This window comes from Chiroxiphia lanceolata, chromosome Z (assembly GCF_009829145.1).
Source record: "Chiroxiphia lanceolata isolate bChiLan1 chromosome Z, bChiLan1.pri, whole genome shotgun sequence".
Taxonomy (NCBI): Eukaryota; Metazoa; Chordata; class Aves; order Passeriformes; family Pipridae; genus Chiroxiphia; species Chiroxiphia lanceolata.
The window spans coordinates 31,411,745-31,433,038 of NC_045671.1; the positions used below are offsets into that span (position 1 = coordinate 31,411,745).

Here is a 21,294-nt window from a genome sequence, read left to right on the forward strand (position 1 = left end):
GTCAAACTACTACCAGAAATTCTATAGACCCCTCTGGGGAAAAAAAAAAAGTTTAGCCACCACTAAAATAGCTCCTTTATTTCCTGTAAAACAGCACATTTTATATTCAACTGCAGAAAAAAGAATTTGTTCACTTGATTTTCACTAACTACAAAGATCTTAGCTGTAAGGAAGTCCACACTGATAAAAAAACCCAAAACTGCAAGTACCAAACATCTAAAACTTAAAAACATCACACATTACAATCTCCTATTATATAATGAAATGAACACAGTTTTTCTGAAGACATAAAGAGATTTCATATATATGTGGTTACCTATTGTAGACAGGCATCTGTATTAACAGTTTTGGAAATAGTAAAAGGGGTTCTTTTATGTATTTCTCTTATTTCCTGAAGATGCTGAAATCATGATTTACATACGCTTACTTTACAAGCCTACATTTTTGAGAATTACATATAAAATACTTGGAAACCAAGAGATCCCTGTCATGTTCTTAGTAATTTTTATCTCATTCTTTCTTATGCCACACTAATGTCAATATATAGGACACCACTGCTTATAAACACATATAGACTCCAAGACAAGGAAACAAAATGTTATGTCTTTTTCCTGCTCAAATTTTTCACAAACCACTGAAATTAATCTTTCAGTGTCCCTATTAGCACAGAATTTTGAAAAAAATAGCAACACTGAGGTTAAATAGAACTGACGATGAGTTGACTTCCTTTGCTCACCTGCCACAGTCTCAGTCTCAAATAAATTACATTTTTTTAAAGTTAAAAATATACTACAATACAGATACAGTGATCTAGTAAATAAGGAAACTGCTACAGATAGATATGCTACATGGGTTGCTGTGTTTAGGGTTTTTTTAATCCAGGAGAAAACATCTCTCAAATACTCAGAGCAGTTTCAAGTACTACTCGATACTCAAGGGTATTTTACCCAGAATGAATAGAAATATACACAGAATTTCAGTGGTTTCCTAGTTCCATAAATAAGCAGTTCTTAAGAGAGAAAAAAAAATATATTCCAAAAGAGTCCCACAATGAGTCTGCAATAGCAAAGCCATGGGAGTTAACACTTTAAGAATCTGAGGTTTCAGTGAAAGGCTAGAAACTAAAGAACACCTTTCACATATAATTTATATTTGTCATAAAAATATCATGTCTGATGATCTCTCCTGACTGAAAGTGCATTAAAGCTAAGGCCACATCACCAGTCACTGTTATCGGAAATTTGTCTGTAGCACAGAAACAATGAAAAACAAGAAAAAAAAAGTCTGTTCACCTTCCTTTTCTTATTATTTGGGAAAGATGCTAACACTGAAGCTGTCACTCCTAATTCAAGTTCTTTCCCAGTTCTTACTGCCACAATAAATAAGTTATATAGATATTTAACAGGAAAAATTCCTCCAAAATCAGATGCTTAAATTAGACACCTTCTCCACAGACACATGATAAGAAACCTGAACCGGCAAGATCCAGATCTGAGAGTGGAGCAAGTGCAATAAGCTACAATGGTCAGGGGAAAAGTAAACTTTCTTTGTAAGAGGAGAGTAAAAGGGGTTGGTGTGTTTAGCTAACAAAACAAAGGTCAAGAGGGAATGTGGCTGCTCTCTCTAGAAGGTTACAAAGGAAGAATGCCATGGAGCAATGCTAACACAACAATAAAGGGGCACGTGAATGCAAGCAAGAAGAAAATCAGAGCAGAGCTTCTCACCATCAGAGCTGTCACCTTCTGGAACTGCCTTCCATTAGGAGTATTAGAGATATGCAACACCATTACTTCAAAGATGGATCACACAGATGTTACAGAAGGGACAGAATGTGGTTAACTGCACCAGCTGGGAATTAAGCACAGCAATTCAAGAAGTCTATCTCTGACTTTCTGAAGTTTTTGTAAGCATGATGAAGTGAGTAAACAGAGGAGAGCAAACAAGAGAGAAAGTGAGACTGATGAGATTAAATGATGAGATTAGTTTATAAAAACAAACACAATATGAAGAGACCACATAGTAATATCTGGGTCCAAATACTACACCTGTTGTATTGAGGGCAAAATTGCATCTGTTATAGACTGGCAAACAAGGTGGGATTCAATTCCAGAATTAGAGACTGAGATCCAGTGAAAGACTAGAACTCAAATTTGATGCCACTGAGCAATAAACTCATTCATTTAAAGATTTAAAATCTCAAGCATTTAGGGGGAAAAAATTGACAGGTCAAGACGACATAAATTGTTTCATATAAAACATCAGAACAGCATGCAACACTTAATAGCGTGACAGACAGACAAGTTTTGTTGGGTTCCCCACCCCCCGTTCCCCAAATGTTAGAAGAGTTAAAAGTACTAAATTGTAGCAGCTCACAGTTGAGAAGAATCAACTTTTTCAATAATAAAATTTTCCATTACCAGCTTTGTTCAGTAACTGTTACCAATTGTATAATATTTTTATCCTTACACTGAAAAAATGAAGCTGTTAGTTATATTAGCTGAATTAAGGAAGTCAAAGAACTGCACTGGAAAGCTTCTAAACAATGCATCAGACCGTAGTGTAGCAGTCCGGAGTAGGAGCAATGCATATGAGGTCTTGTATATTCAGTATATATGTATTTACACTCCTGCTTCTTTATAAGAAAGAACAGATACCATAAAAGACATTTCAGGCAGGAAGGAACTATACTGTTCAAAGGAAGTGATACAAAGAACTCCCTAGTGAAAGGAAAACAGTGAAATGGCAGCACATCTTGAGAATAATACAAGAAAAAGTTATCATCATAATACGCAATAATAGAGCAAAACCAAACCAAGATAACAATGAGAGCTATACTAAAAAAGTTTATGCTATTGATAATAAGCTCTACTTCTGTATGTTATCTTCTTTCTTTTTTTCCAATTATCTGCTTTTTCCTTTACTGCAAATTAACATTCCAAAGAAAATTCCTATCAAAATATTAAATCTCAAATGCTGCAGATTGTTCAGTTTTGGCAGTATGTTTTGGGTTTTTTTGGTTGTTTTTTAAAGTAGAAATTAAACAGTCCACAGTATGGAAAACACTGACTGCCTTCAGAGGCAAAAGGTTAGGGCTCTGTCATGTGGATCCTCTCTACAACTTATCCCTACACATATTCTGCATTTTTTACCACAGTACTGGATTAATGCCAGAGTAGAAAACTAACAACAACAACAACAACAACAAATCTGCAGAGAGAAGGGGCACTGGTAAAATTATGAGAGGAAGAGAGGATGAAAATTGTGAACAATTTAAGTAAAGAGACAGCGAACATCCAGCGAAGAGAGACTACAAGCAGAGGAAGGATAATAAACCAATTCAAGCAAACAAAAAAAAAATTACCCTATAAAAATAAAATAATAAAAGAAACAAACTGCAATTGTATTTTTTCAGATATTGCAGCATCTGACTATCAACAAAACAATGAGAGGACTCTGACCACGGGTTATCATATGAGGGTACAAGCTCTGCATTTATGAAACATTCCTCTTGGTTTAAAAACTTTCTTGTCTCCTTAACAAAAGTAATAGTTCTTCCCCAGCTTTCCTATGTGCATGCATGAGAACAGTAGAAATAAAGGGGAAAATCTGTTTATATCATTAATACAAAGGCTCAGTAGTAATGCAGAGAAGGAACCAATCTCATATTTCAGAAGTTTCCCACGTATACTTAAATGTTTCATTCCTCATACTCCAGGGTATTCTTTAACTTATTATGTTTTTTGATTTAAAACAATAACATATATGACTGATTTGATATTTTCCAAGAAGAAAATTACAGACAAAATTAGGTGGATTAAAATTAAATTTTAAAGAAAGGCGATGATATTAGATATCTATGTTTTTCTTTTTAAATGCATTCTATAAAATAGAATACTTTGAATACAGTTATGTTTTATTTAGTTTTGATTATGAAATCTTTATTTAGCAGAAAAATACTTTTAAAAGTGGTTTCAGTTTCTTATATGTTGAGTAACATCATATAGATGTAACCACAAGTTAATTTCTTCAGCTGCACATTCAAAGTAAACCAGTAAATTTATGTATTAGCTAATTTATAATTTAGATGAGCAGTCCATGTTTTCTTTTCTTTTAAATCAGCAAATGTGCAACTACAAAGTTAAGAATCTGTCTCATATCCAGTTTTAAACTTCCACATTTTGTAATAAACTACTTTTCTTTAGTTACTACATGAATCTCTGCTAGCTATCAGTCCACAAACTATCCCTTAAAAAACTGCCTAAAGAATGAGAATCACATAGAGAATGAACTAACATCCTCTAGTTCTCAAATAAGACACTGTGACCGAGCTACATCACACGGATCTACCCACAAGAGGGCAGATTTCTGGTTTTCATTCTAGAGCTGCAGCTTTATACAATGACAGAACTAAACGCATTTTAAAATATTTCAAAAACATACTAAAGAAGGAGATATAGCTGCCAAAACATAGTCTAATACTGAAGTATCTGGAGGGCAAGCACACACATTCACAATATAATGCATTTAACATTAATTTAATCTCAGAAAAAGTCAGTATTGGAATGAACAGTAATTAATCAGCCTGATGTAGTTGCCTACAGTTGAAATAGTAACTCAAGCAAATATGAAGCTACCTGGTATTTATCTAACTTGAACAGCCAAAGGGGGTTGTTGCAGCATGCTGGGGGAGGTAAAGAGAAAGGAGAGTAGTGAGGGTAGGGGGGTTGCGTACGAGTGAAATCCGTATGTTTGGTTCATAAAGTGATCAGGCAGCAGAATCAGTGATGCTGACAAAACAAGTGAAAAATTAAAAAGTTGGAGATAAGAATTACCGAGTACAACTTCTAAACCAGCATTAGCATAATGTGTTTTCCTACAACTATTCCAAGAGTAGCTGCTCAACTCACTACAAACCACAACCACTGTAAAATAAAAAATCTTTGTGAAAAGTACTGTATCATGGCCAGGCTTCGCGAATGAAGATTTGGGAAGGGCTCTACCCACATTTGCTGCAAGCACGGTGGTGGCTAAAGACGCCAATACAAGATAGACAAGTCCGGTTGTAAAAGGCACAGCAGAAAGACTCCCTAGGTGGTATATTCTGCAAGGCACGATTCTTTCTGCGTTACTGTACAATTTAAAGTTGCTTCTGAATATAAAGCTATTTTAAGTAAAAATAGCTAGAGCAACCAGCTTCTTAATCTGTGACTACTGTCACATTCCTTTGGTCTCTGCTGCATTAATTTGATAACAATGACACTGATGTCTCTGCTGCCCATGTGATACCAGTGGCAGTGACATCACAGTAAATGACAAGAGAGATCCCAGTACAAGCGGTGGAAGCACACACAGCATGAGAGGTCTATGGATTCAAGGAAAGACACCCCCTCACGCAGGAGCACACAATTTCTACTAGGGTAAGCATCAATTGTGCTCTGCACCTGTAATAACTCCTCATGGGGGAAGAGAGAGCAGATACCTACAGGTAATATGCAGCTTCCCTAATCTGTGGGACAGTGGGATTGACTGCACCCACAGCAAGTTTGCCGACAATATCGTGCTGTGTGTGCTGTCACCACAATGGAGGGAAGGGATACCATCCACAGGGACCTGGACAGGCTTCACACGTGGGTCTGTGCAAATCTCATGAAGTTCAAGTGCAGCAGCCTGATACCATCTGTGATACTGCCAGGATAACTACACTGAGAAACTCAAACATAAAGGGAAAACACCAAGCAACTTCAGTAGCTCATACATTTATTTCTCACCTGTACTACATATTCCACATGCAACTTTTACTCCAACAAAGAAAGTACAGCTTTTTTTAGTGAGCAAACACCCTTTTTCTTGCTCAGGCACACATGCAATGGTTGATATTAGATACAGTTCATTTTATGGAAATAGGTAGTGGATGTATAAAAGAGCAAAAGCAAATAAGAATTCATTAAGTCAACTCTGTCAAATGGAGAACATTTTAGGTTGCAGTACCCATCTTTGTTAACAAAATAGTTGTGACAGGTGTTAGAGGGGAAGTAGCAAATTGTCTTTTGTAACTTCCTTCAATGTTTCATGTCAGTTGTTAGTAGTGTTGCCCTTTTCTAAAAACAGTTGCGTACCGACATTTACTTGTAGATGTAATAACCTGGTGCAAAACAAAATGTAAATATTTATGTGGATAGGAATACCATGACCCAGTCAGTATAAAACAAGTACAATGAAGCATATTACTTTCAAGAAAACCTTTATAAAACAAAACTGGGAAGAAATAAACCTGTTGAGGCATCAGGTCTTTACACAAGTCTTCCTGATACATAATCTTGGCTCTTTGTGGACTTTGAAAATCGATCAGAATCTCTCCAGACTTCTTCAACACAGACTAAGAAAACAGATGTACAAGTATAACATTTCTTTAGAGATCCACAATAAACACCAATGTAAAATTCTACACAAGCGGGTTTACTGTATTACACTTCAAATGCACATCACTGCCTTTTTATTATTGGAATTAATACTGACCTGTGCTAAGTTCTTCCTCTGTCCTAATACTCATCTTGTTGCCTGTTTTTCAACTAAAGTGCCTTGCATATATAAGAGAAATATTGTATAGAATTGCTTTTCTTCTGGATTGGTCTATTACTTCTCCTCATTCCATCACCACAATGATGCAATTCTACCCTCCAAAGACTCTAAGCCAGTCCTCTGTAACAGATCCAGTTTCCCCATCTTGTACTAAATCCACTGCAAATGCTGCAGCCTCTTCCTCAATGGAAACACAAAAATCTTCTCTATCAACAACTCATTTTTACAAACTAAACTACCTTGAGACTTCCAGTCAGTGTAAATTATAACTGAAAATACCTGGTGTTTTCCAAAATTATTTGACTGAGGGACTTACTGATTAAGAGGTACCTAATGATCAATCAGCAGAAAATTATTAAATAATTCCTTGTTTTTAGTGACTGCATGCAGAAACACAAAGAGCTTCAGTTGTACTGTCCAACTGTACACATTTGCACAATTACCGGTAATGCAATTATTTTTGTAAACTTATAGCATTCACTACTGAAAATTTGTTCCATTTGGTTCATTTTACAAGTGGTATCTCACACAGTTTATGCAAGATACAGACAAGATATACACTCCAAAGGAAAGTATGCTAATATTTCAGAAACAAAAAACCAAAACAATCAAGGCAATCTAATGCTTTAATTAAGATTACTAACATCTTACAAAAACATAATCCTTGGAAAGTCTGAACAGGAGAGCAAAGGCAACTCAAAAAACCCAAGTGCTGTATTAGTGCCTAATAAACACAATAATTGTGTAAGAGACTTCAAGGGATTAAAATTTTCATATGTTTGATAACTGATTTTAGGTAATGTTTGTGTTCTAAAATTGAGGATTACATTAAGTTTTTGACAAACATCATCCAACATAGCAAAGCTAAAAATGTGGAGCTCACTAGTCAGCAAAGATATTAATTTCCTAATTCCACACAGTCTGGTCACCAAAGGTTTTTCTTCATATGAACATTATAGTCAACTAAATTTCTGGAGCACAGTGAGCTCAAAGACAAGAAAACAAGTGGAGACTACAGATGGGAAAAAAAAATCACACACTTTCAAAGTTATTAATAAACCCCGAGAGACAGAGCGCACAACATCTAGAGGTATTGTGTTGGAATAACTGTTAATGAACTGAGCTAAAATGTTGACCAGTTCACCATGAGCAAATGTGGCTAGACAGTAACAATCTGGTATCTCTCAATAATTGGGAAAAACACTATATTGGAGTTTGGTCCTTGTAGTTCTGGGATGGATTCACAATATTATCCAGGAAAGTGTCTTACGTCATTCTGAAATTCTGTTGCTGGTTCTCCTATGGCTGCAGCACAAATACAACAGAAGTTTCTTAAGCTCACAAACTGTGCTGAAAGCAAAGATGCAATTCCAAAAAAATTAAAGAGTACTATAAAAAAAAAATAAAGAGACACTAAAGCAGCGTCTCTTTCACCTTACTACTTCTACATCTCCCCCTTGAGAGCCTGCAAATATTACAAATCTAAACCAAAGCTATCCAGGAACTGCAGCAAGTAGTTTGCAAAGTTGCTCACAGGCTTAGTTGAGCTCAATCAAGATTAAACTTTGCAGCTTTCAAAGTTTTCAAAATTATCAATGTCACAACATATACAAACATTCCATCAATAACAACTAGATGGAATTGTGATGGTCGTGCACAAAAAAAGCATAGGGATTTTTAATGTTTCGTCTGTCCATGTTAAACATTTTCAGTTCACCTCCACTGTGTACTGCAGCAATACAAAGAAACAAAGAAGAGCTGTCAAGAGTGTAAACATACTTGTAGATGTAATAATCTGGTGCAAAACAAAATGCAAATATTTATGTGGATAGGAATACCATGACCATCAGTATAAGACAAATACAATGAAGTATATTACTTCCAAGAAAGCCTCTTCTGTATAGAAATTCCCTAAAATGTACATCTGAATTTCTTTTCTTTGACAAACTTAACTAACCCAAACTGGTTTGGAAATTTTCTTCATACTTAAATAGAGTTCACTCAATGCAACTTCATTTTACACTAAAATAAAACCAACTGAATTTGGTCTACTAATTCTGAAAGAGAATATAAACTCAAATGTTTAATGTAGCTCAACTAAACCACTTAAAATTAATTCCTCTTGTTAATTTACATTAAAAGCCTTAAGTGATGTCATTGCTCAAAACATTGAGCAATCTCTTCTTTTTCTAATTATTTGGACAAAGTCACACATCTTGAAATAGTTCAGCTGAACACAAATAATATACCTATAAACTAGCTTTTTCCAAGAAATACGGAAAATTCTAAGTTTCGTATTCTAAATTTCTATCATAACTTCTGGTACAAAGTTATCAATCACAATAAAAGTGGACAGAACACATAAAAGAAAACAGAAGATTCACTATGACATTTCAATATGGAACCATTGTCAATCTACAGGGAGCGCAATGTCAAAACCAAGGCATACCACTGGAGACCAAGTAAATGAGCTGCAGATCCTAAAAAGAGATTAGATTGTGGGTGATCAGTAGTAGGTTTTATTTTCACTTTAACCAGCAAAGAAGATCATAATCCATGAATTAAAATGCTGAGAGACTTTTCCGCTCAGGAACATTTAAAAAATTTCACTTTATTTGCAGACCTCTGAAAAACACAGAAAGTGACCCTTCTGTCATGGCTACCTCCTCCTTCCACAACTGCAGAAAGCACAAGGCTGGAGGAGACAAGGCCTAGAGCTTACAGTATAGCCTATCAAGCTAATGTGATGACCAACCAAACAAGTTATCTTTGCTGACCTTTCTCCCATGTCCAAATTTAATGTTTTTTAATTTAATATCTTTGTATTCTAGTGTGGTTTTGTTCAGATCCTTTAGGTCCATGTTTCACCAGCTGTCTTCCACAATTCCCAAGGATGAGGCTGAGTCACTGAGTTAGAAAAGAGCAGTTCAGTTGCTCAGACCGGTGGGCATGGATACACGCACGGGCATCAATAGGGACTGGGGCAGAAGATGGAAAAACAAGTTTAGGTACATGCAAGCAGTAAATACCACTGGGATTCCCATCGTGTTATGGAACTTGGCTTCTGCTTACTCAGAGGACAGCATAAAGACAAATGCACAAAAAGGAAGACAGATACTCTTTCCAAAACATTCACAAACACAGCTTTTAAGCTGACTGAAGCCACAGTACACAAACTTACTGTTTCCTGACCTGCCTTTCTCCTGCTTCATTTTTTATCATTTATCTCATGTACATGATTTATGTATTAATCCCATTCTTCCATAAAAAATGGTGTGCCCAGGCAGATACTTCTCTAGAGCTCTCCTATTCAGAATGCAACACAAAAACCAGCAGAAAACAAGTCACTTTGACAGGACTGAAAACTGCCATCAATTCTGCAGCTGAACAATGCCTTTTAGTACCAGTGAGGTAGACAGTCCATGACAACAAATACCAAAGACATTGAACATACTCATTTTCTGCTCTGTCTTTCCCCCACCCCCTAGCCTTTGAGGGATAAGGAAGGAACAGCAGACTACTGCTGCATTCATACATCCTGGAATAGTAATCTCACCATTTTTCTCCCCCCTAAAAAACAAAGAATTTTGAGGGAAGTGACCTCTAGAGGTTATCCTGTCCAATCCCCACTCAAGCAGGGACACCAAGATCAGGTTGCCCAGAAAATAGGGATGGAGAGCGAAGGATAAAAAACCCCAGTGTTTTAAAAATCAATGTACTCAAACCGACTACATATTTTATTTTCCTTAGCTGTAATCTTTATTATAGCTGCACAGAACTACCTGATTTTCTCTACAACAAAATAAACCCAAAGACAATTCAACCATTGAGAACATATTTTATTAGACTGAGGAAGAACATACTTCCCAAAATCTAAGGCTCCCTGTTCACAAAATCAAAGTGTAAACAAAAAACAAACCTCTGAACAACATTTTAGTGGCAAAATTAATATTTTCAACAATTGCACAATACTCTATTTTTAACTCTTCCTCTAAAAGTAGTAATTTTCCCCATTTTCATTTTAAAGAAATGTAGTGAGACTTTTAGATTACAAAGGCCCCAAAGAAAGTTGCATATCACATTTCTAATCTTGACAGTGGCACTAACAAAGCAAAAACTTTCCCTGAAGTTCACCACATTAGTCTCTGTCTTTAACCTGAGTAAGTTACAATTAACACAGAACCATACACCAAGAGTACATACAGCTTAAGAATGTCACCACAAGGTGAAAGGGCATCAGTAATCCAGAAACTGCATCAAATTATGCAAAGAATTAAGTCTACACTAAAGCTCTGTTGTTTTCCAAAGCTATTCCATGTTGTAGTTTTTACTTGTGGCTTTTAATTCTACTTACTTTGATGGAATGCAGAAAGTAAGTTACTTGCCTGAAGAGAACTGAAATGTACAGTAAAGTCATATTAAAAAAAAAAAACCTTTTTACTGTAAATGAGAAAAACAAATTAAAAACCAAACCCAACACAAATCACCAGAGGCTTTTTAAAGGCATCTTGTAAAAAGAAACGGGTGTCTCAACATCTCCAACTTGAAGGGTCTTTTTAAACAAAATTAGAAATATCAATAATGACAGATGCCTTTTTCCTACATGATTAGTGGATGCAACGAAGTCTTCACTGTTCTATTCACAGACTCACGGAACTGGAAAAGATTCAGCTTCCAGCTTTAATTGCCAATATTTAGTATGAGTCACAGGCTTCCTAGTCTTGCTTTGACAAATATGAAGAACTTTGGTTAAATAAACTTTCTGAAACCAGATGAAGTAGATGAAGAGGAAACACTGGATCCAAGGATTTAACTTCTCTATTTTCCTAATCGGAATGTAGCTATAGTTTAGCATTCTCCTTTTCCAGTAACCCTTCTCTTAGATCACTAAATACAATCCCTTTGGCCTACTGAATTAACCATTATTAACACTCAGCATACAGATTCACAAGCAAAATGTTTGCTTATCAAGCCTTGAAGGAACAGAAGTATTTTGGCCAATTGCTCAATTCCTCCTAAGTAACTTTTACTTCTGATCTGATCCACCTGAAACGTTTTCATGGGTTTCAAAGTAACGGTCACAGTCTTTGCAACTGTGACAGAGAATACATGGCTAATGTAATGACCATCTGACTTCCCTCAATTTAAGTCAGTCTTGTAGCATGACTTTCCAAGTGAGTACCTTCTCTCAATGAATTTATTGCAGTCACACAAAACTTGGCAGTACACCATCCAAAGCTTGAATGATGCCGAAAATTGCATTCCATGCTAACACCAAAAACTCCCCACCCTACCAACCAACCAAAACAACACTTAAGGTGTTGGTTCTTAGAAATGCCTTTATTAGACCTCAGTTCCTCATGGAAAAATGGAAGTTCTTCAGAATCACTCCTCAGTAGAAATTTTACAATTAGATGTAAAAATGACCGGAATTGTCATAGCTCTTGAGCTAATTCCAAGTATGCAGCTCAGAAGGCAATTTTAGTATCTAGCCTTCATAAACCAGGCAAAATCTCTAATACAAGTGCTATTTGAATATCCATGATATTATATGAGACAGGCAATCTTGGAAAGATGTAAGCAGTCAATCACTGCCATAAAATTTCCATTATGTTTGTCTAACTTTTTTGAGTAAAATTTAGTAAGAAAGACCTCACTGCTTATTAATACATAATGGACTATAAGGTTTTCTAATACTGAAGAAAAGCTGAATATCACATACCATGATAGGTGAATATCATATATCATACAAGAATAAATTCTACCTGGAAACTAATTTGAGGAAACTGGAAAGATTCACACTACCAGTCTCTAAAGTGATAATTCCCCCTGTAGCAATCTAGAGCATAGTTTTATTTTTAAAAGGATTTAAGGACCTAGATTATCCTTTTTTTCCCAAATCAAGAATGACTATGCTTACTAAATCAGTAAACACAAAAATTAGAGTATAACCACTTACAAAGCAGGCTTTTTTTCAAATGTTAAATTAAAAAAATATAACTTGAGAGGTGGGCTCACACAAATCTCATGTAGTTCAAGAATGCCAAGTGCAAGGTCCTGCACATGTGTCAGGGCAATCCCAAGCACAGCTACATTCTGGGCAGAGAATGGATTGAGAGTAGCCCTGAGGAAAAGGTCCTGAGCTGCCCCCAAAGCAGGGTGGGCAGCAGGTGAGGGAGAGGATTCTGCCCCTCAGCTCTGCTCTGGTGAGACCACACCTGGAGCACTGCATCCTCCAGCTCTGGGGTCCTCAGTACAGGAAGGACATTGACCTGCCGGAGCAAGTCCAGTGGAGGCCACAAAGCTGATCAGAGGGATGGGGCATCTCTTCTATAATGACAGGCTGAGAGAGTTGGGGTTGTTCGGTCTGGAGAAGAGAAGGCTCTGGGAAGACCTTACAGCACCTTCTAGGACCTAAAGGGAGCCTACAGGAAAGCTGGAGAGGGATTTTTTACAAGGGCATGGGGTGACAGGACAAGGGAGAATGGCCTTAAACTGAGAGAGAGTACGTTTAGATTAGATGTCAGGAAGAAATTCTTTACCGTGAGGGTGGTGAGGTACTGGCACAGGTTGCCCAGAGAAGCTGTGGATGCCCCATCTCTGGAAGTGTTCAAGGCCAGGCTGGATGTGGCTTTGAGCAACCTCATCTATTAGAAGGTGTCTCTGCCCGTGGCAGGGGAGTTGGAACTACATGATGCTTAAGGTTCCTTCCAACCCAAACCATTCTATGATAACACTCAAGACTAAGTTTCCACAGTTCAATAGCAATCCTGTTTTTTTCAGCACGGTTCATGACAAACACTAAGTAACTTTCCTCTGGGTTACTGGTACCATCTTTTACAGCTATGTGTTTTCCTTTTAGAATTAATGTATCTTCTATTACAGTGAAATCAGGCATAAATCTAAATCCAATTTCTGGTCATCATATTTATTCCTTATAAGGAAGACCACATATGTAAGACTTGTAAGATGCGGTCTTTAAGCTCAAAGTACTGTTTATCCTCTGTGGCAGAAAGCTGTCATCACAATTTCTACTAACCCACCTCAGAACTTCGAAGCTGTCCCCATTAACTTACCGAATACTTAATGATCTTCCAAGGGAAAACAGGAGGAGTAAAAAGACATTTTAATAAAGTAAAATTAGCACACATGAAAGGACTTATCTTTTAAAAAGCATCATATCCCATGAAACTTCCTGTATATGCTAATGCAAGAGCCTTAAAAGTAAAAAGGTGATAAAGTATCTGGGCAATAAATTGCTACTTCTGAAATAAATGTGGGGCAAGGAGATTTTGCATTTCCTGAAAGTAAAATAAATGTGAAAGATAAGTTACTGAAGTCAGGAAGTAATGTTATAAAACAATCATTTAGTAGATATCTGGCACCTACCCGTCATAAGGGAATTATGTATTTAAAAAAAAAATCATATAATCCTATAATGTTTAAGATTGGAAGGACCCTCAGGAGGCCATCTAGTCCAACGCCCCAGCACAGAGCAGTGTCAGCTACAGCAGACTGCTCAGGGCTGTGTCCTGTCAGGTCATGAGTAACTCCAGTGGCAGTTTTCACAGCCCCTCATATGCCAATTAAGTCAAACAGATTTTCCTCTAAATGGATTTTCTTCTGCTTCCCCTGTTCACCACGACCTTTCAAAGACTACTGAGAATGGTCTCACACTGACACTGGTTAGCTCCCTCAGCACCCATGGATGTATCTCACCAGGTCCCATGGACTTCTGTATATTCAGTTTGCTGAAATGCTCCCTAGCATGAACCTCCTTTAGAAACGGTAAGTCTTCATTGCTTCAGACTTCCCAGCTGGCCTCTTGTGCCTGGGATTCCTGCAGGACAGTCTGACCAGTTAAGACCAAGGTAAATACACCTGGCTTTTAGACAACAGCAGCACTGCTAAGTACCAGAATATCAGGCAACCAAAAACATCTCCATCTACAGAAGAATTGATTATCATATGGCAATTGACCAAATTTCACACCATCATTAGAGTCTTGACAAGAACTGTAGGACAGTTTCCCAGTTCTTAGCACATTTTGATGACAAATATAGGAGTCTACCGAAAATGCAGGAGCTGCTTCAAGCAGTGTGATTAATGGCAAGGATTTGGTGGCATTCATCTGACAATTTCAAATGGACTGAAGATCAAAGAACAAACTGAAAAACTCAAACTTGGAAGAATAATCTCTCAAGGGATACACAATGGTCAAAACTGCATAGTTCTTTCAAAAAACAGTGAATGACCTTATAATTGTTATACCAAGTCCTAATTTCAGTATTTGAAAAAGTAGTTTAAATGCCCATTAAACATAAAACCTAATAAACATGTAATTACGATACTCAGAAACCAAACTTTAAAACTAGTCATGAAGATTCCAAGTCATGGCATTTTACCAGCAATTATTTAAGCTTGACAAGTATGACTACAGACAGTTTTTCTGAATACATAAAATACATACAACTGATTTAAAATCGTTTCTAGAACAACTTATAAGATACTTTGCAAGAGAAACTGATGCCCAAGCAGAGGGAGTCAAATAAACTAAAAGCTGATTAAGGCACAGAAAAAATAAAGAAAAAAGGAGTAAGTGATCAGTTTAGCATAGACACATACCAGAAACTCAGCAATACCTTCAAAGGCATTATCAAAGTCCGCCACACGCCATTTCCTCTCTCTTTAACCACATCATTTAATAGTACATGTCTTTTCAAAACTAGAAAACTAGCAGAAGAAGCTCTGAGATCAGTAAAAAAGAATAATAAAAATAAAAATAACTTTAAATTATTTCTATATACTAATGATTAGGGGGTTAAACAACCAAGAGATCCAGGAATTGTTGAGGGAGAAGAGAAGTGCTCAGCAAGCACACTTTGCACTGCCATCCTGTCACACAAGAAAAGCAGCCTTTCGTCTTGCATGCAGCAAGCTCCAACAGAAACTCCGTGACATCCAGACCAAGTGGTGGATCGATCTAGCTGAAAAAACTCAATTATGCTCAGACATGGGTGATCACGGAGGATTCTATGAGACCCTGAAAACAGCATACGGGCCTACACACCAGGTCCAAAGCCCTTTACTTAGTGCTGATGGTCAAACGCTTCTGACAGATAAAACCTCCATTCTGAATTGATGGTCTGAACACTTTCAGACTCTTTTCAGTACCAACCGTGTAGTGCAAGACTCAGCAATTCAGTCCATCACACAACAACCAGTGAAGAATGAATTGGATATTGCCTCCACTTTGGGAGAAACTCTCAAGGCCATACAGCAGGTGAAAACTGGCAAGGCAGCTGGGGTTGATGGAATTCCACCCAAAGTCTGGAAACGTGGGGGCCAAGTACTCCATGCTAAATTTCGCGAGTTTGTGGTGCGCTGTTGGGAACTAGGTGAACTTCCATCAGACCTTTGTGATGCAGTCATCATCACCTTGTGTAAGAAGAAAGGAGTTAAATCAGACTGTTCAAATTACCAAGGTATTACTCTGCTCTCCATTGCTGGCAAAATCCTGGCAAGAATACTTCTGCCATTGCAGAAGGAATCCTACCTGAAAGCCAGTGTGGTTTCAGAGCCAACAGGAGTACCACAGACATGGTATTTGTTCTCAGACAACTGCAAGGGAAGTGTAGGGAACAGAACAAAGGTCTCTATGTAACCTTCGTTGATCTCACCAAGGCTTTCGATACTGTGAGCAGAAAAGGTCTGTGGCAGATTTTGGAACATTTAGGTTGTCCCCCCAAGTTCCTTAAAATGATCATCTCGCTCCACGAGGATCAGCACAGTTAAGTCAGGTATGGCAACACACTTTCTGAGCCCTTTCTAATAACCAGTGGTGTGAAACAAGGCTGCGTTCTTGCACCAACCCTATTCACAATCCTTTTCAGCATGGTGCTCCAAAGGGCCACAGCAGACCTCGATGATCAGGACGGTATCTACATCCGATACCGTACTGATGGAAGCCTTTTTAACCTAAGGCGACTGAAGGCCCACACCAAGACCTTAAACCATCTTGTCCAGGAGCTGCTTTATGCTGATGACACTGCCCTTGTTGCCCACACAGAAGCAGCTCTGCAGCGTTTAACATCCTGCTTTGCAGATGCTGCTGAGCTCTTTGGGTTGGAAGTCAGCTTAAAGGATACAGAAGTTCTCTATCAACCTGCACCTCAGGAAGTCTTCCATCATCCCCACATCACCGTTGACCAATCAGAGCTCAAATCAGTCCAGCAGTTTAATTACCTAGGTAGCCTCATCTCCTTGGATGGTAAGATTGATGGAGAGATAGACAACAGGTTAGCAAAGGCATATAGTGCTTTTGGGAAACTCCATAAAAGAGTTATCAAATAAACACTTGAAGAAAAGCACAAAGATCAGTGTTTACAGAGCCACTGTGCTGTCTACTCTGCTATATGGTTCCAAATCATGGGTCATCTACCGCCACCACCTGTGACTCCTAGAACGCTTCCATCAGCGCTGTCTCCGTTCAATCCTAAACATCCACTGGTCAGATTATGTGAGCAATACATCTGTTCTAGAACAAGCAGCAATCACAAGTATTGAGGCCATGTTGCTGAGAACACAGCTGCGTTGGGCAGGGCATGTCTCCAGGATGAAAGATCACCGCCTCCCTAAGATCTTGCTTTATGGTGAACTTGCCACTGGCTGCCACAAGAGAGGAGCCCCGAAGAGGAGATACAAGGACTCCCTGAAACAACATCTCAGCCTTGGACATGTTGATCATCATAACTGGTCTACTCTGGCCTCCAATCGGGAGGTCTGGAGACACATCATCTATAACGCTGCTGATGCTTTTGAGAACACACGCAGGATCACCCTTGAGGAGAAAAGACAACACAGAAAGAATCGTGCCTTGCAGAATATACCACCTAAGGAGTCTTTCTGCTGTGCCTTTTGCAATCGGACATGCCTGTCTCGTATTGGCCTTTTTAGCCACCAGTGCTCTTGTAACAAACGTGGGTAGAGCCCTTCCCAAATCTTCATTCATGAAGCCCAGCCATGATTGAGGGGGCTAAAGTGAGTGAGAAGTGGTCTGTCCTTCATTGCAAAAATCTGACAAAACTTCCTTCTTTCACAGTCTACTGCTCAAGAGTGCAGAAATTCCAGTCTGCCTCTAACAAGTATAAAATATACAAACTAGGGAAGAGAGGTGCAAACTGTCTTAAAAAAAAAAAAAGAAAAGAGCAGGCAGCCAGAAAGTAATCTGTTCTCCTCTGATTACTTGCATTTACTCTGCTTTTAAACACTTAGCTATAAAAAAGCACTAGTTCAACATGTTCTATTAAAAGTAAATTTTTTATATATTCTGTATCAATTCACTGACAGAAATTACCCATCAACAAAAGCACCTTTATGAGGACCACCAAGAAAACACCACAAACATACAAATTCATAACAAATGTGTCCACAAAAGTTTCCTGTAAACCATATGATGCATTAATATCATCTCCTTATCTGAAATACTGCTTTCCATTAGGAAATCTAATTTTACAAACCAAAGAAACAAAAAGGCCAAAATAAAGTTATAAGCATGAGGAGAAATTTAGTATATACAGAGAGGGTGTCCACTGGGAGAAAAAGTGAATGCAACGGGGAATTGCAATATGGTTATTCCATAACAAGTGGAGTCACAGAATATGCTAAACTGAAAGGGACCCACAAGGATCAATGAGTCCAACTCCTGACCCTGTGCAGGACGCACGAACAATCACACCACGTGCCTGAGAGTGTCGTTAAACACTTTGTGAACTCAGACAGGCTTTGGTGCTGTGGCCACTGCCCTGGGGAGTCTGTTCCAGTGCCCAACCATCCTTCTGGGCAAAGAACCATTTCCTCATACCCAGCCTAAACTTTCCCTGGCTCAGTTTTATGCCATTTCCTCAAGTCCTGTTACTAATGATAAATTAAAAAGGGTTAAAAGCTAATACTGCTGCTTTAATTACTCAGCTAGGAAAGCAAATGTTACACATTGCAGAAGTAAAGTATATAAAAAAGAAAAAGTCATACAGGTGTATTTAAATCCAGAATGTTTAGTGTTCTTTCACATACTTCAGTCCTAAGATTTATCAGATCATAAATTCATTATTAAAAGACTGTTGGGCTACACCAATGTATTATAATATATTTTTAAAACTTGAAGGATAAATACATACTGAAACATTCCAACCTCAAAATAGAAACTACATTGTACCCCCTGAAAATTAGTCTCTCTTGAAACATCAGCTGCAATAGGAGGTTTTTGCTTTCAGCTGACCAATGGCATATACATGAATTACAAAATGCCAGTACAGACTTAATTGCCCACAGAACTGTTTTGATATAACTACTGGATCTACCAATCGCCAGGCACAAGACCTTTCATAGCTGTCTAACACTATTCAGCAGGTAAGAAGTAGAAAGGACAGTGCTCTATTTCAGAGAAGAGCTGGAATGTAAGTTAAACAACTGAAAAAAAAAACCCAAATCAAAAACCCCCAAGCCCTACAGGAATGCTCTGTTATCCATCACTTTATGCACTGTTCTACACTTGCATCCCCAATTGTTATTCCCTCAGTTTTGTTCTATTAATTATTCTCTGTTTTGCAGCTGAAATGGCCAAGTTTGGCAGACAGTGAGGAATTTTTCCTATGGATGTCAATGGGAGGACCAAGTGGTAGGGAGAAATGTGCAGGAACTTCAGAAAGAAACACAGTAAAATAGAGAGTGAGATATGTGTGACATGGAGATGCAGGAGAATGATCAGCAGAGGCATCACCTTTTGAGAATGTGCCATTGTTCCTGAAGATCTCAGTTGCTTTATTTTTGAAATGGAACACTTGGTATATATTTACCCTTAGCATCCTTATTGTCTCCTTCTGAACAGGTATGTTAAGATTGCTATCATAAACAGCAGGATAGATATCACTTGATCTGATAGCTAAATGAGATAAATCACTTCAGTAAGAGGTAAAGAGTGAAAAATGAGTAATATTCTATTCACAAGTCCACATATCTCTTCTCTCTTACATTAATTCTTACTGAAAAAAATAATTCACCCTGTTACATGACTTAAAGTTTTCCACTTCCCAAAACTTCCTCAGTAGGTATCAGGATATGTCTGCAATGGAGAAAATACAGCACAGTCATCACACTAAACAGTACTTAGGTCAATTAATAATGCATTTTACCACTCTTTCAACCAAAAGTTCAGCAGGAGAAAAAAAAAAACATGAAGAGGTCAATTTGTTTCCTCTCAAAATTTTGCTGAAACGACAGAAAAGCATTATGATGTGTCCTGCTTAACACCACAACACACAGTCTTGAAGTTTTTTTAAATTATAAAATGTTTTAAAATGCAAAATTTGTACAGCTGTGCTTTCTGGAAAGCATCAAGGTACTTTGAAAGTGTCTTAAAAGCAGCAGTTCTTGCTAATTCACCATTCATGTTTTAGAAGATGCCTCCAAGAGGCATAAAATCATGAACACACACTGTATACCTCCAAGCAATTAAAATAATTCCTTTATCTTTCAAACAAAGTATCTTGCTTTAAAAGCATTAATTAATAAAAGTTTTCTCTCTTCCCCATCAAAAAAAAGGTGAGTTGTTATTGTGGTTCGAGGGTGGGGCTGGATTTTCTTTGTTGGTTGGTTGGCTGGCTGAGGGCTCTTGGAGTTTTACTTGAAATAAGCTCTCTCTGGTGTCTTCCTCACAAGCCAGTGATGTGCTACGATTTTTTTCCTTTAAATCTTCACACTGAAATATGATTTGTTTGAGAAATTTACTACTCACTTTGCAAGGAAAATATCATCACTTCCTGCAACAAGAAATTTCGTGTATCCAGTCCCACTGGAATTATCATATGGTACATGTATTGCACAAGGTCTTATTTCACACAGGGTAGCAAGAAGGAGGACAGACTGACTAGAAGAAGGTAAAGAGGCAAATCCTACAAGACTCAGACACCTTCAGTAACAGAAACTACTACTCTCTGTATACTCTACTCGTCTCTTACAACTGTTAGATGTCTTCTTGATGAATTCCTACCACTGATATCCCCTCAACTTTGGAAAGAAGAAAAAAGAAAAAGGAAAAAAAAGTTAGTATGGTAATGCTGTCAGAATGAAATTAAGTGATAAACTGAAATGGTACACAGTGAATTTTATGTGGCTTCTTCTGAAGCAGACTTCAGTTATATCCTTATGGCCACTGCAGGAGCTAAACTTGATGACCTGGATGGCCCCCTTCAATCCCACGTCACCTTAATTTCTCAGACAAATTACAAGGACTGAATGATATTTTTCTCTATCAAACCAAAATACACTGTCAATGTACACCTGAACATTTTAAAGGTAACTACAAGAATGTCGCTCTGTCTTTCACCTCTACTGAGGGAGGTATCATAAACTTCAAGCACAAAATTTACTTGTGTACTGTATGATAAGGATTTTCCAAATATCCATAAGGGATAGGGAGAGGATTGTGAATGACAATAGGAGTCTGGCAGGACTATGTAAGGCAAAAGGCTACGCTGTACCATGGATTAGGGTATGTTGGGAAAAGACATGATGCTTGGGACTGTGGTGAACACTACAGGAGAGCAGTAATAAATTCAGCATTTCTACGATGCATGTTAAAAATGCATGAAAATCACATCATGCTTCCCCAAACAAATAGAAGTTTTTCAACCTTGCATTTAAATGGACTGAATTACA

General features: G+C 37.7%; 1 protein-coding gene across 1 annotated transcript in view; it reads right to left on the reverse strand.

Moving 5' to 3' along the window:
* NIPBL (NIPBL cohesin loading factor) overlaps positions 1-21,294 on the reverse strand; it is a 154,124-nt gene that overhangs the window by 95,019 nt on the left and 37,811 nt on the right.